This window comes from Oncorhynchus masou, chromosome 4 (assembly GCF_036934945.1).
Source record: "Oncorhynchus masou masou isolate Uvic2021 chromosome 4, UVic_Omas_1.1, whole genome shotgun sequence".
NCBI lineage: Eukaryota > Metazoa > Chordata > Actinopteri > Salmoniformes > Salmonidae > Oncorhynchus > Oncorhynchus masou.
This window is the reverse complement of record NC_088215.1, coordinates 4,518,984-4,538,460: the sequence shown is the minus strand read 5'-3', so window position 1 is coordinate 4,538,460 and position 19,477 is coordinate 4,518,984. Positions and strand designations below refer to the sequence as shown.

General features: G+C 41.5%; 2 long non-coding RNA genes across 2 annotated transcripts; both read left to right on the top strand.

Annotated features, from left to right (window-relative positions):
- The first annotated feature begins 1,832 nt into the window (after positions 1-1,832).
- LOC135521925 (uncharacterized) lies at positions 1,833-11,986 on the top strand. The gene is made up of 2 exons (XR_010452622.1): positions 1,833-1,883; positions 9,517-11,986. It is a non-coding gene; the product is annotated as an uncharacterized LOC135521925 (long non-coding RNA).
- Positions 11,987-15,521: 3,535 nt separating this feature from the next.
- LOC135520457 (uncharacterized) lies at positions 15,522-17,437 on the top strand. Its single transcript, XR_010452382.1, has 3 exons — positions 15,522-16,175; positions 16,458-16,569; positions 16,664-17,437. It is a non-coding gene; the product is annotated as an uncharacterized LOC135520457 (long non-coding RNA).
- The last annotated feature ends 2,040 nt before the right edge of the window (positions 17,438-19,477 follow it).

Below are 19,477 nucleotides of genomic sequence, written 5' to 3'. Positions count from 1 at the left end.
AGGCAGTTAACCCACTGTTCCCAGGCCGTCATTGAAAATAAGAATGTGTTCTTAACTGACTTGCCTGGTTAAATAAAAGGTAAAATTAAAAAAATAAAATAAACATAAATTTGTTAGGGATGTTGGATCCAACGTGGAGCACGGCATAACTGTCTTTACCAGAGTAATGAATGAAGAAGCACTTTGGTTGTTGTTGCATGTTTTGATGTTTGTCATTCAGAAAATGATTTCCTGGATCAGCTGATGATAGTTTATCATGTGACTGTAACTAAATTGCAACAGTACTAAGAATGATGTGTAATTATTGAAGAACCGAGTAAATGACAGGATCCATTCGGTGTTGTCAATAAAAGTAAGATGACTCTCTGTTTGAACCGTTGGATTTAGCAAACTCTGAAATTATTTAGGATTTCTGTGCCCATGAAAACTGTTTCCCAGCGTAACATAAGGGACACTAAATGTTACATAGTTAGAGTGCATTTCAGAGATCTGAATACAAAAAAACTGTCCCACAGCAAGATCCAGTATTTAAGTTGAAGTACATCATATGATAAGCTCAACGTTATGACTATAACTAATGTTCCTTGAATGAGGGAAACTAGGTACAACATACTATTAAATCCACGCCTCGCTGGAAGCCCCGCCTTCCACAGGTGATGATCAGCAAGTAAACAAAGTCTAATCATAATCAATTGCATATGACAACAGTTCCTCGAAATATTTTACGAAAATACTTTCACCTCTTGCCCTTTCGATAACCACTCAGCATAAAAGGGAAAAATGTAATGCTCTGGTCCAGTGGAAATGTCATAAAATACCTGATTACTTCTTATCCTTTACACAAATAGCCGACAGCTGTGTCGGTCCGGGAAACTCTGAGGGCCAAGAATATTTTATACAATGTTGCAAGCTTGCTATCACGAGTTTTGGGCTAACCCAGTTGATAGTTGATACAATGTTTAAAGTTCGTTGAAGACAGGTCATGTGCAGCCAATGTGATTTAGAGGATATTTATTTTTATCAGGATATTTTCTACCTGCAGACTGCAATGTTTTTATTTGTTGGCTTTATGTCAGCTATTTTTACATAGTTGGCAATGGCAATAAAAGTTACTTTTAGATTTGCATAATTTTTATTTAGATTTACATAAAATGTAGATTAATCACAGACAATGATTTTGAGGTACTATTATAAATTAATCTGTTCCACAAAAATGAGTTTGACGACCGCTTGTGTAGTCAATTACTGAAAACTTCAGGATCATAACGGCAGAATTTACGAAGTCCAGCAGCAGCGGGAGGAGGTGGAGTGAAGAATCTTTCTTCTTCTGGTTAGGTTAAATTGATGACTGGCTCCCTTGAGTAAGTTGATTGTATTAAAACATGGGGTGATTGGTAGAAAGAACAGATGTCTTAGTTGACCAAGATTTATTTTAGTTGGTGACAGCACTAGAACATGATTTAGGGGCTCCCGAGTGGCGCAGCGGTCTAACACACTGCATCTCAGTGCTTGAGGCATCACTAGACACCCTGGTTCAAATCCAGGCTGTATCAACTTGGTTCAAGCAGACCACCATAATCCCTGAGCCCAAGAACACAAAGGCAACCTGCCTAAATGACTACACACCCGTAGCACTCATGGCCATAGCCATGAAGTGCTTTGAACGTTTGTTAATGGCAGCATTATCCCAGAAACCCTAGACCCACTCCAAATTGAATACCGCCCAAACAGATCCAGGCTGTATCACAACCGGCCTGAATGGGAGTCCCATAGGGCGGCGCACAATTGGCCCAGTGTCATCCGGGGTAGGCAGTCATTGTAAATAAGAATTTGTTCCGGTTCAGGGTTGGAGCGAGCGGTCGCATCTACACTTCGGTCCGCAGGTAGTATAACTTTTCATTACATTTCATTATAGTACAACGGTTTGATTTGTCTAATCTTAGCAATTTCTTCTTAGCTAGCTACATAGCCGTCTTTGTATCAAAGATAATTGCGTAATTATCGTATTTCGTCGTCCTAACGTAGTCTTCACTGCTATCTGCCCAGCAGCTAGCTAACGTCCACTAGCACAGCAGCTAGCTAACGTCCACTAGCACTGTAGAAACTATTACACTCAACGACTCGATTAGTGTAGTTTAGCTAGCTACATAGTTGTCCTTGCTGTCTTCGTATCCAAGGTAATTGTGTAGTTTAGAGTGTGTAGACTTAGAGTGATTATCTTAATTTACCGAGGTTAGCTAGCCAGCTATTTGTCGTCCTATTTGTCGTCCTTAACGTAGGAGTCACTGCTAGCTAGCTAGCTAGCTAGCCAACAGCAACAGCTAGCCAACGTCTTCCGAATTGAACTTCAACAACCCGGTCAACATTCCGCCTCGCTCCACAGGTAGTATCACATTTTCATTTCACTTCATTACAGTACAACGGTTTGATTTGTTTGATCGTAGCTAGCTAGCTACATAGCCGTCTTTGTATCGTCTTTGTATCTAAGACAATAAGACAATTGTGTAGTCTGGAGCGATTCTCTAGGTTAGCTAGCCAGCTATTGTCGTTCTTTTAACGTAACGTTACGTAATCAACACAGCTAGCTAGCCAGCTAGCCCCCGAATAGCAGCACTGTAGAAACTATTACACTCGACGGAACGACTTGATTAGTGTAGTGTCAACAACGTAGCCACTGCCAGCTAGCCTACTCCAGCAGTACTGTATCATTTCAATCATTTTAGTCAATAAGATTCTTGCTACGTAAGCTTAACGTTCTGAACATTCGATAAGTGTAGTCCACTTGTCATTCCAATCTCCTTTGCATTAGCGTAGCCTCTTCTGTAGCCTGTCAACTATGTGTCTATCTATCCCTGTTCTCTCCTCTCTGCACAGACCATACAAACGCTCCACACCGCGTGGCCGCGGCCACCCTAATCTGGTGGTCCCAGCGCGCACGTGGAGTTCCAGGTCTCCGGTAGCCTCTGGAACTGCCGATCTGCGGCCAACAAGGCAGAGTTCATCTCAGCCTATGCCTCCCTCCAGTCCTCGACTTCTTGGCACTGACGGAAACATGGATCACCACAGACAACACTGCTACTCCTACTGCTCTCTCTTCGTCCGCCCACGTGTTCTCGCACACCCCGAGAGCTTCTGGTCAGCGGGGTGGTGGCACCGGGATCCTCATCTCTCCCAAGTGGTCATTCTCTCTTTCTCCCCTTACCCATCTGTCTATCGCCTCCTTTGAATTCCATGCTGTCACAGTTACCAGCCCTTTCAAGCTTAACATCCTTATCATTTATCGCCCTCCAGGTTCCCTCGGAGAGTTCATCAATGAGCTTGATGCCTTGATAAGCTCCTTTCCTGAGGACGGCTCACCTCTCACAGTCCTGGGTGACTTTAACCTCCCCACGTCTACCTTTGACTCATTCTTCTCTGCCTCCTTCTTTCCACTCCTCTCCTCTTTTGACCTCACCCTCTCACCTTCCCCCCTACTCACCAGGCAGGCAATACGCTCGACCTCATCTTTACTAGATGCTGTTCTTCCACTAACCTCATTGCAACTCCCCTCCAAGTCTCCGACCACTACCTTGTATCCTTTTCCCTCTCGCTCTCATCCAACACTTCCCACACTGCCCCTACTCGGATGGTATCGCGCCGTCCCAACCTTCGCTCTCTCTCCCCCGCTACTCTCTCCTCTTCCATCCTATCATCTCTTCCCTCTGCTCATACCTTCTCCAACCTATCTCCTGATTCTGCCTCCTCAACCCTCCTCTCTTCCCTTTCTGCATCCTTTGACTCTCTATGTCCCCTATCCTCCAGGCCGGCTCGGTCCTCCCCTCCCGCTCCGTGGCTCGACGACTCATTGCGAGCTCACAGAACAGTGCTCCGGGCAGCCGAGCGGAAATGGAGGAAAACTCGCCTTGCGGACCAGGCATCCTTTCACTCCCTCCTCTCTACATTTTCCTCCTCTGTCTCTGCTGCTAAAGCCACTTTCTTCCACTCTAAATTCCAAGCATCTGCCTCTAACCCTAGGAAGCTCTTTGCCACCTTCTCCTCCCTCCTGAATCCTCCTCCCCCCCCTCCTCCCTCTCTGCAGATGACTTCGTCAATCATTTTGAAAAGAAGGTCGACGACATTTTGCTAAGTCAAACGACACCGCTGGTTCTGCTCAGACCCTGTGCTCTGACCTCTTTCTCCTCTCTCTCCAGATGAAATCTCGAAACAACCTGCCCGCTCCCTCCTCTTTCTCCAGACCATTTCCGGAGACCTTCTCCCTTACCTCACCTCGCTCATCAACTCATCCCTGACCGCTGGCTACGTCCCTTCCGTCTTCAAGAGAGCGAGAGTTGCACCCCTTCTGAAAAAACCTACACTCGATCCCTCCGATGTCAACAACTACAGACCAGTATCCCTTCTTTCTTTTCTCTCCAAAACTCTTGAACGTGCCGTCCTTGGCCAGCTCTCCCGCTATCTCTCTCAGAATGACCTTCTTGATCCAAATCAGTCAGGTTTCAAGACTAGTCATTCAACTGAGACTGCTCTTCTCTGTATCACGGAGGCGCTCCGCACTGCTAAAGCTAACTCTCTCTCCTCTGCTCTCATCCTTCTAGACCTATCGGCTGCCTTCGACACTGTGAACCATCAGATCCTCCTCTCCACCCTCTCCGAGTTGGGCATCTCCGGTGCGGCCCACGCTTGGATTGCGTCCTACCTGACAGGTCGCTCCTACCAGGTGGCGGGGCGAGAATCTGTCTCCTCGCCACGCGCTCTCACCACTGGTGTCCCCCAGGGCTCTGTTCTAGGCCCTCTCCTATTCTCGCTATACACCGAGTCACTTGGCTCTGTCATAACCTCAAATGGTCTCTCCTATCATTGCTATGCAGACGACACACAATTAATCTTCTCCTTTCCCCTTCTGATGACCAGGTGGCGAATCGCATCTCTGCATGTCTGGCAGACATATCAGTGTGGATGACGGATCACCACCTCAAGCTGAACCTCGGCAAGACGGAGCTGCTCTTCCTCCCGGGGAAGGACTGCCCGTTCCATGATCTCGCCATCACGGTTGACAACTCCATTGTGTCCTCCTCCCAGAGCGCTAAGAACCTTGGCGTGATCCTGGACAACACCCTGTCGTTCTCAACTAACATCAAGGCGGTGGCCCGTTCCTGTAGGTTCATGCTCTACAACATCCGCAGAGTACGCCCCTGCCTCACACAGGAAGCGGCGCAGGTCCTAATCCAGGCACTTGTCATCTCCCGTCTGGATTACTGCAACTCGCTGTTGGCTGGGCTCCCTGCCTGTGCCATTCAACCCCTTCAACTCATCCAGAACGCCGCAGCCCGTCTGGTGTTCAACCTTCCCAAGTTCTCTCACGTCACCCCGCTCCTCCGCTCTCTCCACTGGCTTCCAGTTGAATTCCGCTAAAGACCATGGTGCTTGCCTACGGAGCTGTGACAGATCCAGGCTCTGATCAGGCCCTACACCCAAACAAGGGCACTGCGTTCATCCACCTCTGGCCTGCTCGCCTCCCTACCACTGAGGAAGTACAGTTCCCGCTCAGCCCAGTCAAAACTGTTCGCTGCTCTGGCCCCCCAATGGTGGAACAAACTCCCTCACGACGCCAGGGCAGCGGAGTCAATCACCACCTTCCGGAGACACCTGAAACCCCACCTCTTCAAGGAATACCTAGGATAGGATAAAGCAATCCTTCTCAACCCCCCTTAAATGATTTAGATGCACTATTGTAAAGTGGCTTTCCAATGTCAGAAGGTGAATTCTTTGTAAGTCTATAAGAGCGTTGCTAAATGACTTAAATGTAATGTAAATGTAATAGTGTAGTGAATTCAGGGGGTAGCCCTGAGCTGAACTCAAACCTGGGTCCAGTGACTGTCAAGCCAACACACCATATAACTGTTACACCAAGATGTCTGAACTTCTTGACGAGGTCGCTAGGTGTTGGGTTACGGTTGCTACAATAGCTTTCTCTATGAATGTGAGAGTGGTTACATTTCTCCAGCCCCCATCCCTCAGCTGTTTACCAAACCAAGTCTCTGGGCGGCCATTTTGTTGCTGTTTAAAAAATCTGCACAACCAATCTGCAGTTGAAACAACAACAAATGTCATTCCACCACTGTTTTGGTAATAAAATGATGATGGGGCTGGAGAAATGTAACTACTCTCAAATTCATAGACAGACCAATGGATGCAAGGACTGACCATCCATGATATCAACATATTTTTAACCATGTTCAGGCTATACAGTGTTGATTTACATTGTTTCTAAACTTTGGAGTAAAAAAGCTTATTTGGGGTTCTGATGGGGTACAACAGTTGAACTAAGCTCATGAAGCATGTGTTATATTCTTCAAGAATTAATAATTAAAAAGTCACAATATGGATGTAGCAATTGCAGATTTCCACTTTAACACCAAACATCAGTTCAACAACTGCAGAGGTGGTGCCTCTGTTTTTAAGACAGTACTTACTAGTGTTAATCAGGGAACGGTTTCTCAAAACCATCTTATGGCTAAGTTCACCGTTAGAACCGTTGGATGCCAGGTTAACCTTAACAGGTTTTAAGATGCGTTTGCAACACCGGGCCCAGATATCCAGGTTCCTCCTTCTCTTCTTCCTCCTCCTTCTTCGATGTAAGAGTCATCTCCCCCTCCACCTCTTTCACTCCATAAACTGCATCCTCCTCTCCTTTTACTGTAACATCCTCCTCCTTTCCCTTTGAACGCATCTTCCTCTTCTTTCACAGTAACGGACTCAAACTCTACTTCTTGTTTTACTGTGATATCCTCCTCTTCTTTAGAAGGAGAGTAGCTTAGTGACCACATGGTCGGAGATGTTACCTAGCTAGGCTAATGCTAACGTAACCAGACTGCTAGCTGACTAATAACAACAACACCGTAAATATGAAATTATATCAGATAACTAACTAGACGACAGAAGTGGGTTTAAAAAACAGTGGCTATTTTGTCTAACAAGCTACCGAGGTGGCTGACTAATGGTTGCTGCTGTTGAAAGAAGCGTTCCGTCCACTAGATTATACGTTACACTAACGTCATTGCCTTAAAGTCGCAGACCGCTATCTGCTGACTGGAGTGGGGAACGCAGTTGAGTAAAACGTATATTTTACTTTCAGGCAAGTTAAAGTGTATGATGCATGAGTTTTTACTCACCAGTGTAACAACAGCATTGCCTTCGAGTCCCACATGATGTATTGTTACAGGTATAGACCTAGTCTGTTCATTATATACATCTACATGATGTATTGGTACACCATGTAGGAGCAGTATAGATCTAGTCTGTTCATTATATACATCTACATGATGTATTGGTACACCATGTAGGAGCAGTATAGATCTAGTCTGTTCATTATATACATCTACATGATGTATTGTTACACCATGTAGGAGCAGTATAGATCTAGTCTGTTCATTATATACATCTACATGATGTATTGTTACGCCATGTAGGAGCAGTATAGACCTAGTCTGTTCATTATATACATATCTACATGATGTATTGTGACGTCGCTGCTTATTTATTATTATCTGTTAGTTTGACTGAAATAATCAGAAACTTCCTTAAAAATGCAGATGTCAAGGTGATTCTCACGGATTAAAATCTGCACTAATCAACACATGCATCTATCTGATAATCTCAATGTAATATTATTATTTAATAATAAAACATTTAAACGATTTGTTTGGAAAAACATAACTTCTCCCTCAACTGTGTCGGCACGCGTGTCTGCAGATGGCGTTGTGAGTCTTTCAGGCGACGCTGGTAGTGTGACGTATAATCTAGTGGACGAAACACTTCAACAACAACGGCGAGTCATCCACCTCGGTAGCCAACCTCGCTGAAAGATTCAAGCTGTTTAGACTGTTTCGGTGTATATTAACCACTATGATTTAAACACACTTCTGTCAACTTATGCCGTTTACCTAGTTACCCCCTTTAATTCCATATTTACCTTGGTAGTAGCTAGCTGGATAGCTAACATACATCCCTAAACTACTCTCCTCCTGCTAAAGAAGAAGAGGTCTGCTGGATGGAGAAAGAAGCTCTCGTGAAAGAGGAGAAGGAAGAGGATGAAACAATAAAACATGAAGTAGAGGGTGAGGCTGTTACAGTGAAAGAAGAAGAGAAATTCGTTTCAGTGAAAGAAGAGGAAGACTCGTTCAGCGTGAAAGAGGAGGAGGATGTTACTGTGAAAGAAGAGGTGGAGGAACGGGAAGATAACTGTCACATCGAAAGAGAAGGAGGAGGCGACTAGGGATCTGATTAACAACATTCAGTACTATCTTGGAATGGGGCACAAACTGTCTGCAGTTGTTGAACTGATGCATGTTTAAACTATTTTACTGAAGTCCTACTTTTTATTATGTTGTTTATAATGTAGGAATTGAAGCTGCATAACACAATAACATAACGTGTTCGCTAAACTGTAACGTGTATACCATCAAAGAGCGGGCCACCAACAAAACGCATTAATGCATCCAATATATTATTTTATTTTAGTTAAATGTATAACGTGGTATATAATGGTCTCTACAGCCTAAAAACTAACATAATAAATCAAACTTGTCATCAAATGTTTTTGGTTGCTTACACACATTTTACAGATGTTATCAGAGGTGCAGCGAAATGCTTATGTTTCTAGCTCCAACAGTGCAGTAATACCTACCAATACTTATCAATACACACAGAAATCGCCAAAATAACAATAAATAAATTAAGAAATATCAGAACGATTTCAGACTCAGGAATATAAATATTTAAGCAGAGCCTCCCGAGTGGTGCAGCATTCTGAGGCACTGCATCTCAGTGAAAGAGGCGTCACTAGAGTCCCTGGTTAGAATCCAGGCTACATCACAACCGTCTGTGATCGGGATTCCCATAGGGCGGCGCAACATTGGCCTAGCATCGTCCAGGTTAGGGGAGGGTTCAGCCGGCCGGGACGTCCTTGTCCCATCGCGCTCTAGCGACTCCTTGTGGAGGCCGGACGCATATGCATGCTGACCTCGGTCGCCAACTGGACGGTGTTTCCTCCGCCACATTAGTGTGGCTCGCTTCTAGGTTAAGCGAGCAGTGTGTCAGGAAGTGCAGTGTGGGTTGGCAGGGTCGTGTTTCGGAGGTTGCATGGCTCTTGACCTTCACATCTCCCCCGAGTCCGTAGGGGAGTTGCAATTGGATATCACGAAATTGGTGAGAAAAAAAGGGTAAAAGTACAAAAATATATATATACACTGGTACTAAAAATTTGATTTTTTGATCACCTAGCAGATTTGTAAAACCATGTAAACACCTGCAAGAATTTGGTTAGAAGTGAATCACCTGCCTGGACATACTAAGACCTACACAGAGACCTGCATTTTGAAGTTGGTTTAATAATTCTTGTGAAAATTGACTTCAGGTGATTGAGGGATCTGGTCTTGATTAAACATCATAGGAAGTTTTATCATGTGGAGGTTTCATTCAGGTCTCTGTTTAATTAAATAAGCTGTTTGTCTTTGACAGGAGAGAGACCAGACTCTCCATCTGACAGCAAGAAGAGTCCTTCAGGGGAACCAGGCCCTGAAACGTCCAAACCAGCAGGACGACATCACTGCTCCCAGTGTGGAAAGAAAGCCTGAAAACACAGAAGAGAAGCCTTACCACTGCTCCTTGTGCAGAAAGAGTTTTAGGTGGTTAAAATGTGTGGGAAGGCATGAGAGAACACACAGAGGAGAAAAGCCTTTCCAATGTTCCCATTGTGGAAAGAGTTGTACCCAGTTAGGGAGCCTGAAGGAGCATGAGAGGACACACACAGGAAAAAATACATACCGCTGCTCCCACTGTGGAACGAAATTTACCCGGTTAAGGTACCTGAAGGAGCATGAAATAATACATACAAATACACAGGAGGAGAAGACATACCACTGCTCTCATTGCGGAAAGACATTTTCCACGTCAGAGGACCTGAAAACACATGAGAGAATAGAGAGGCTGTGTTCTGACTTGTGTTTTTGACTGAGAATTTGTGTTTTTGTTTGGGCTGTCAGACTTGAGAACATTAATTGCTATTAATCCATTGTCTGAAAGGGTTAAAAACACACTGAAAACATCCAAAATACATACTGTATACTGCTAAAATCTACAATGCCATGTAAAAACAAGATGACATTGTACTATTTTTTAAATGGTATAACCTTTTGCTGGACCCCAGGAAGAGTAGCTGCTCCCTTGGCAGGAACTAATGGGGATCCATAATAAACCCCAGGAAGAGTAGAATTTGTAGTTCATTATGATATCCACTTTAGCTGCTAATTAGCATTTAATTTTATATATTGATATTGTCCGATAGATTTACATAGTTATCAAAACGTCACCCTAGGAAAAGTCTTCGTGAAACTCAGACCTTTTTTAAAGTATTTCTACAATCCCCTGTGGGAAAAATGAATGGTGGAAAAACGATTGGAACCATTTCCCTGTTTGACCATTAAGTTTTATGGGTATTATGACACCTCCACTGTGGGGCTCTATTCGGCTTTTCAGCTTCCCATACTTGTTGCTAGCAGTAGCCAGTAGGCACGAGCCAGCCAGAATCTCTGTGCAAAGCATTGCACCCTGGGAAATGAAATGCACTCTGGGAATCGTAGTATGTTGTATAATTTCCATTTTAATTCAATGCCGTGTAAACTATTGTAATGGAGAAGCTTAAAAAATTAGCTTAAACATTTTTAATGTTTTGGAACTGAACTATTGATTTGATACATTCAATTATTAATCTAATGGGATATAGGTCAACAAATTGAATATAGAATAGAAAATATAATATAGAATAGAATATATAATATAGAACATAATATATAACAGAATATATAATATAGAACAGAATATAGAACAGAATATATAATATAGAACATCATATATAACAGAATATATAATTTAGAATAGAATATAGAATAGTTATAATTTAGATCATAATATATATAAAAAAATATGTAATATAGAACATATGTAATATATAACAGAATACAGAATAGAATATATAATATAGAACATAATATATAACAAAATATATAACATAGAACATAAGATAGAATATAGAATATAATATATAACATAATAATATATAATATAATATATAACATAGAACATAATATATAACAGAATATATAATATAGAACATCATATATAATATAGAACATCATATATAGCAGAATATATTATTTAGAATAGAATATAGAATAGTTATAATTTAGATCTTAATATACCAAATAATATGTAATATAGAACCTAATATATAATGTATAACAGAATATATAATATAGAATAGTATATATAGTATAGAACATAATATGTAACATAATATATAATATAAAATAGAATATAGAATTGTTACGTTCCCCAGTTTATGTGTTGTAGTTTGTATGTTTGCATGTGTTTATTTCAGGAAATGGCTTCCTGAAATCCCTCAAGCAGCTGATTGGTCGACTCCATGGCTAATTGGAGAGCTGACCCCACCCCCTCGTCAAGACGCAGCTGTCTCCAATTACCCATTCATTCTGAAGCTGTGCCAGTGTTCTGTTCAGGAGAGAGCGATTTTGCTGAGAGTTGGTATGTTTTGTGAGTTTGTTGCTCAGATAGAGCTTATTTGATGTCCTTTGTTTCTTAGTTTGTTTGTGAAATTGTTTAATATTCTGTTTCATTTGTTCCCAGGGGGGAAGGGGAAGGGGAAGGCACCTAGGGAGTGCTTAGGCAAGAGGCCCGCGGGCATACATATACCCGTAGCATATTCGCTGTCTCGGCACACTAGGTAAGACCTGGGCGGAACACCCCCTTGTATTTTGGTTAGGGCACCAGGTGGTGCTAAATTAGGTAAGTAGTGGGTAGGCAGGTAAGATAGGAGAGGGGGGGCTTTGAGATTTACTTTCTTTGCTTTGGTTCCGTCCAGGCCCTTTTCCCCATATTAACGTATGAAGGAATAAAGTCCTGGTAAACGGTACCACATTCTGCCTGTTGTCATTCTTTCTTGCACCTACAGTCCATACCTTTTTCACTTCACGGAGAGTTTAGTTGTAGCAGGGTGTTGCGTTCCCTCTTCATAGAGGCGTGCGTAACAAGAATATAGAACATAATATATAACAGAATATATAATATAGAACATTATATATAATATAGAACATAATATATAACAGAACATAGAATATATAATATGTAACATAATCTATAATACAGAATATTATATATAATATAGAACATAATATGTAACATAATATATATAGAATAGAATATGTAATATAGAACATTATATATAATATAATATAGAATAGAATATGTAATATAGAACATTATATATAATATAATATAGAACATAATATATAACAGAACATAGAATAGAATATATAATATGTAACATAATATATAATACAGAATATTATATATAATATAGAACATAATATATAGAATTGAATATGTAATATAGAATAGAATATGTAATATAGAACATAATATATAACAGAATATATAATATAGAACATAATATAGAATATATTTATTTTAAGTTTATTTGTTCTACCAGTTAAATAATAATAATATAATAATATATCCCATTTAGCAGACGCTTTTGTCCAAAGCGACTGGGGCCACTACTTTTACATATGGGTGGCCCCAGCGGGAATCGAACCCACGACGCTTGGCGTTGCAAGCGCCATGCTCTACCGACTGAGCCACACAGGACCACCAGTTGTCAACATATTGTTAAAAAAATATATATATAAAGCCCAGTGGCTTTAGTAAATAAACTATATTTATATATAAAGAACTTTAGTTAATACACTATATTTATATATAAAGCCCTTTAGTTAATACACTATATTTATATATAAAGCCCAGTGGCTTTAGTAAATACACTATATTTATATATAAAGAACTTCAGTTAATACACTATATTTATATATAAAGCCCTTTAGTTAATACACTTTATTTATGTAAAAAGCCCTTTAGTTAATACACTATATTTATATATAAAGCCCAGTGGCTTTAGTAAATACACTATATTTATATATAAAGAACTTTAGTTAATACACTATATTTATATATAAAGCCCTTTAGTTAATACACTATATTTATATATAAAGCCCAGTGGCTTTAGTTAATACACTTTATTTATGTAAAAAGCCCTTTAGTTAATACACTATATTTATATATAAAGCCCAGTGGCTTTAGTTAATACACTTTATTTATGTAAAAAGCCCTTTAGTTAATACACTATATTTATATATAAAGCCCTTTAGTTAATACACTATATTTATATATAAAGCCCTTTAGCTAATACACTATAAGTATATATAACGCTCTTTAGTTAATATATATTTATATATAAAGCCCTTTAGTTAACACTATATTTATATATAAAGCCCAGTGGCTTTAGTTAATACATTTAATTGATATCGACGTTGTCACGAATATCACAGAAAGTGGCTCCCCTTCCTGTTCGGGTCGTGGTCGCCGGTCGTGGTCGCCGGTCTACTAGCTGCCACCGATCCCTTTTCCTTTTTGTTTGGTTTTGTCTAATTGTTTTCACCTGTTCCTTATTGGGGGTTTTGCGTTGGTATTATTTAAGTTAGATTAGCCCGCTTGTGTTTGTGCGGGCTTGTTGCTATGTACGTAAGAAGTGTATTGTTTATTGTTGGGTTTTCTTTGTCCTGGGGCCTGTTGCACAAAAGTAGAATTAAGACATCCGGGATAAATGACTCAGCTGAGCTCAATGAAGCCAAAACATGTGCGTCCAGGCTTAATTGGTTGCACAAAGACCAAGCCAGGATGAGCAGACACGGATTCATTAAGCCAGGTGAAACCAATCCTGGATAGGTGCGCGCTCACGGCTCACTCAAATAGACCCCGCCACAGATCACAGATTAACTGATTTACCATGGCAACTAGAGCCGCGTACTTTTCCCCGTCGGAAGCACAAATCCTCATGGAGGCATACGAGGAGGTAAAAGATATAATTAAGAAGAAAGGCAACACCGCCACAGTGATAAAGCAAAGAGAAAAAGCGTGGCAAAGTATTGCAGACCGCCTGAATGCTAAGTAGTGCACAATTACACACTCACCGCTCCACTGAAACATCACAATTACAATTCAAATATTTAATTCACATCTCCAAAAATGCAGTTGTACTGTAATTATGAAACGGTTAAATTTTTAATTGAAATGCACTGCAGATATGAGTGAAATTGTGTTAACTCCATCACACTGTATAAAGCTATGATAAATTTTTTGATATTTTTACTGAAAACAAGACAAAAATACCAAGTAATTTTTTGCAGTGTGACTCCATTAAGTGTGTGTGTGTGTGTGTGTGTGTGTGTGTGTGTGTGTGTGTGTGTGTGTGTGTGTGTGTGTGTGTGTAGATTAAACATGAACGGGCCAAAACGGACATGGCAGCAGGTCAAAATCAAATACAAGAACATTCTGCAGAATGGTATGGTCCCTGACTAATATTTAACAAAGCACAAGCATATATTGTACCCAGAAGGTGCCTGCTCACACATTGTCTGTACTGTTTTAGCAGTGAAAAAGAATACCCACAGACAAGGCACGGGTGGTGGGTCACCAAAGGCTGACCTTACCCCAGCAGAGGACATGGCCTTGGAGCTAAATAAAGGCAGGCCCGTCTTAGAGGGGATCCCTGGGGGAAAGAGACGAGCATAGGTTCCTCCCAAGATGCCACCCGCTTCATTCAAGGTATGTCCTTCCATCTCTACATGGGATACAACCACATTCATATTGAATCAATTTGGACTGTCTGACTTTGGTTTACCTATTGCCTTGCAGTGTCTGGCAGCACTGTGTTCCTGTTAGAGCCACCAGCACAAGCACCAGATGATGCTGATCCAGTGAGTACTCCATCAAAGGCATACTGTAGGCCTGGCATGTCTTGTCTACTAGCTTCAATATGAATCCGATTAAATGTGATAGGGTGAAGGCCCCAGTGCAGCAGCAACAGCACATGATGGAGACGATGATGAGGAGGAGACCATCTCTCTGGATTCCAGAAGGCATGAGGTATCATGTTAAGACTGTGAAAGTACTATTTACTCTACAATGGTGAGGAGTCCTCATCAAAATAAAAAAATCTAATTTATTTTACAGGACCCAGATGCTATACAGTGGGAAAACCAGCCTGGCAACATAGTGCGTATTAATAAAAGGACACCACATCCTGCCAAATTCCAGCTGCGCTAATTGTATTGTGTTCAGAGCTCACAAGCTATCAGAAAGTTGTATGGCAACCACCTCCGGCGCCAAATAGAACTGGCAGACATAGACATTCAGTACAAGAAGAAAAAGATGGAAAATCTTGCACTGGAGTCCGAAATAAAAAAGAGGACAATTAGGAAACTGGACCTTGAAATAAAAAAACTTGAGAGGGAGGTGAGATATGCCTTCAATGTACACTGTATGCTAACTGTAACACAAATGTATTAATCATTATTTTTCTTTCCTCCCCAGCTCCAAGAAGCTGACACAGCTCAAAATAAAAATTAGGTATATTCTCGTAAAGTCAAGTGAGCCATGACATATGAGCTCTTATTGTGAGCACACAGGACGGTGGCATCTTTCTAAGGTTTTTTTATTTTCCCAGCAATCAGTACAACCAAGTCATCGTTATAAGGCATCGCCCTCTTTTGCCCACCCCCAGCACCAGGTGTGGCCACTAGCCTATATGAAGGCCCAAAATTGTGTGTTCCTTTCTGCTCTGACAATGGCATGCCCATTCGTGCGAGATGTGGTGGATGAAGAAGCACTTGTGCTGAGGAGAGCCTTCAGGCGAGAAAGGGTCTTCAGGGACCGGTTGGACCCACTGGCCTTCCCTGATGACCATCTATATGAAAGATACAGGTTTTCTGCAGATGGCATCAGGTATCTATGCAGACTACTGGGTCCCAGGATTAAGCACCGCACTGCACGGAGCCATGCACTGAGTGTGGAGCAAATGGTTTGTGTGGCCTTGCGCTTTTTTGCTAGTGGAGCCTTCCTGTACTCAGAACAGCTGAACAAGGCCACAATTTGCCGCACAATAAGGAGTGTGTGTCTGGCTATCAAAGCATTAGCAGATGTCTTCATCTCCTTCCCTGGCCACAGAAGACTCTGTGACATCAAAGAGGAGTTCTATAGGATTGCAGGTAAGAGGATCTACAAATTACAGGACAACTGTTAACACATAGTAGGATACTCATTACTTTGTGTGACAGGTTTCCCCAATGTCATTGGTGCAGTGGACTGCACACACATAAGGATAAAAGCCCCCTCAGGTGCCCATGAGGCCGATTTTTGTGAATAGGAAATCCTTTCACAGCATTAATGTTCAGGTGAACATAACTTTTTGATATTGTCCATTGACGAACACTCTGCATTGCCAGTGATGTGCATTGATTGGTGTAATATTCCTCATCTTATGATTTCAGATGGTCTGCAATGCTGACTGTGTGATCAGCAATGTTGTGGCAAAATGGCCTGGCTCAGTCCATGACTCCAGAATCTTTCGGGCCTCTGAAATCTATCAGTGCCTATCACAAGGTAAGCCACACAACCCCTATTTATAACCATCATGGCTGTGTCAAGAATATCACTGTGTTTATGAGGTAGTAATGATGAGATTTTGTGTTGACAGGTGAATTCTCTGGTGTGTTGCTGGGAGACAGGGGTATGGCTGCCAGCCTTTTCTCCTGACACCTTTCACAGACCCCCAGGAAGCACAGCAGGCCTACAACCATGCCCATGCCAGGACCAGGGCCAGAGTTGAAATGACCTTTGGCCTCCTGAAGGCACGCTTTCACTGCCTTCACAAATTAAGGGTCAGCCCTGTTAGGGCATGTGATATTGCTGTGGCTTGTGCTGTCCTCCACAATGTGGCCTGCCTGAGGAAGGAGAGGGCCCCCAGAGTGCCACCAGCCATGGACTGGGACAATCCGGCAATCTTCCCTGATGACGACAGTGATCGGCTGCTGAGGGACCAATATGTGTTGAATTATTTTAGTTAGTATTTGTGCTTTCAATTTTGGTTAAATATGTCCTGCGGTGGCAGAGGAATTTGTTTTTTTTTGGGTTCGTTTTTTGACAAATTTGGCCTCTTATGATGTTTGTGCGGTATACTGTGTGTAATACAAGGCTGCAGGGAGGCTACTGCATCCATTCATTTGTCTGTTCAGTTGATGTGTATGGATTTGTCCTGCATTTATTTTAGTGTGCAGACATGCAGGGTGTGTTATATACAGACCTTTGAATGTGTATGTATCATTTTGTATAATATGCTTGGATTCTGTGCTTTCCATCTTGTAGAGTCACTGTGACTTCAGTTTCGAAAGGAGCTGATGGTTTACCTGCTTTGTTTTGTCCTTATTCAATAAAGGAACATAATGTTACACATTGTGTTTTTATATTCATATGGAATGTGTATTTGTTTATATGACAGAGTACTAGGGCCACACTGAAGAAAAAGGATAAAGTCATACATTTATGAGGCTGGTTCTTTCTGCAGAAAAGCTACATATTGTTTTTACAGTTTTGATACTTATGACAATGTGATACTTAATATTCTGGCACATCAGCATGTCTTTGTTTATGAAACCATACTGAAGTACAATTTCACGAAATGCCCCACATCTGTCATTTTAACAACTGTCCTCCTTTAAAACAACTGGTTACAATATTATGACTTGTGTTTTTTTCCCCTCTGTGGCCCTAATATTCTATCATTTTATATATAGCCTTATAGTCTATGGGAAACTGTAAATTATCTAATGATAGCAACATCATCTAAAAATCATTTTTTATCCAAAATCATTGAAATTAATGATCACAAACGTTTAAATAATAACAGTGGGTCTAGTTATATATGATAACAATGTATAGTGAGCAGTGAAATAACTATTGGTTTCCATTTGTGGTGACTGCTGACTGACATTAGGGATGAGATTAAATAGATCCTGGAATTTAGCCTGGTCTGGAGCAGGCTAGCTCCACAGAATAAATCTCCATGGTAATTTATACCATAACATATCCTCCTGCCCCCTATCCATCTTTAGTGCAACCGGATTACGGATCAATTGAGCCAGGATCACCAAGATATCCTGGCTTAATCCCTTATCCTAGTTTTGTGCAACAGGCCCCGGGTTATTATTACCAGTGGTCCTTGGGTTGAGTTTGCGCCTGTGTTTTGGCTTCACTCATTTGTACGTGTTCCTGGTTTTTGGACATTAAAGAATCTTCTGCTCTCTGCGCCTGGCTCCACACATATCACTCTTCAAGCGTTACAGACGTGGTATCAAGTGTCGTTTTGGTGTTGAGTGTAATTTCGGTATTGAATGTTATGGTACTAAACCTGGCATCAGTATCGAAGTCAAATGTGGTATCATGACAACACTAGTTGTATTAAAGTTTGCGGGGAGGTGAGAACATTCTTACGTTAACCTTTGCGTGGAAAAATGGAGCAAGCATATTTTTGCAGTACAGTGCATTCCGAAAGTATTCAGACCACTTGACTTTTTCCACATTTTGTGACATTACAGCCTTATTCTAAAATTGATTAAATTGTTTTATTTCCTAATCAATCTACACACACTACCACATGATAACAAATCAAAAACAGGTTTTTAGAAATGTTGGCAAATTTATACAAAATAAAAAACGTAAATATGACATGTACATAAGTATTCAGACCCTTTACCACGTACTTTGTTGAAGAACCTATGGCAGCAATTACAGCCTCGAGTCTTCTTGGGTATGACGCTACAAGTTTGGCACAGTTGTATTTGGGGAGTTTCTCCCATTGTTCTCTGCAGGTCCTCTCAAGCTTTGTCAGGTTAGATGGGGAGCTTAACTAAACAGCTATTTTCAGGTCTCTCCAGAGATGTTCGATCGGGTTCAAGTCCAGGCTCTGGCTGGGCCACTCAAGGACATTCAGAGACTTGTGCCGAGGCCACTCCTACATTGTCTTGGTTATGCGCTTAAGGTCGTTGTCCTGTTGGAAGGGGAACCTTCGACCCAGTGTGAGGATCTGAGCACAAGACTTCGGTTAGAGCGCTCTGGAGCAGGTTTTCATCAAGAACCTCTCTATACTTTGTTCCGTTAATATTTCCCTTGATCCTGACTAGTCTCCCAGTCCCTGCTGCTGAAAAACTTCCCCACAGCATAATGCTGCCACCACCATGCTTCACCGTAGGGAGGGTGCCAGGTTTACGCCAGGCATTCAAGCCAAAGAGTTCAAAGTTGGTTTCATCAGACCAGAGAATCTTGTTTCTGATGGTCTGAGAGTCTTTAGGTGCCTTTTGGCAAACTCCAAAAGATTTGTGCCTCATCGCAATCCTATCTCTAAGCTCTACGGATAATTTTTTTGACCTCATTGCTTGGTGTCTGCTCTGACGTGCATTGTCAACGGTGGGACCTTATTCTCAGTCAAAAATATAAGTAGGAATACAGCCTTTCT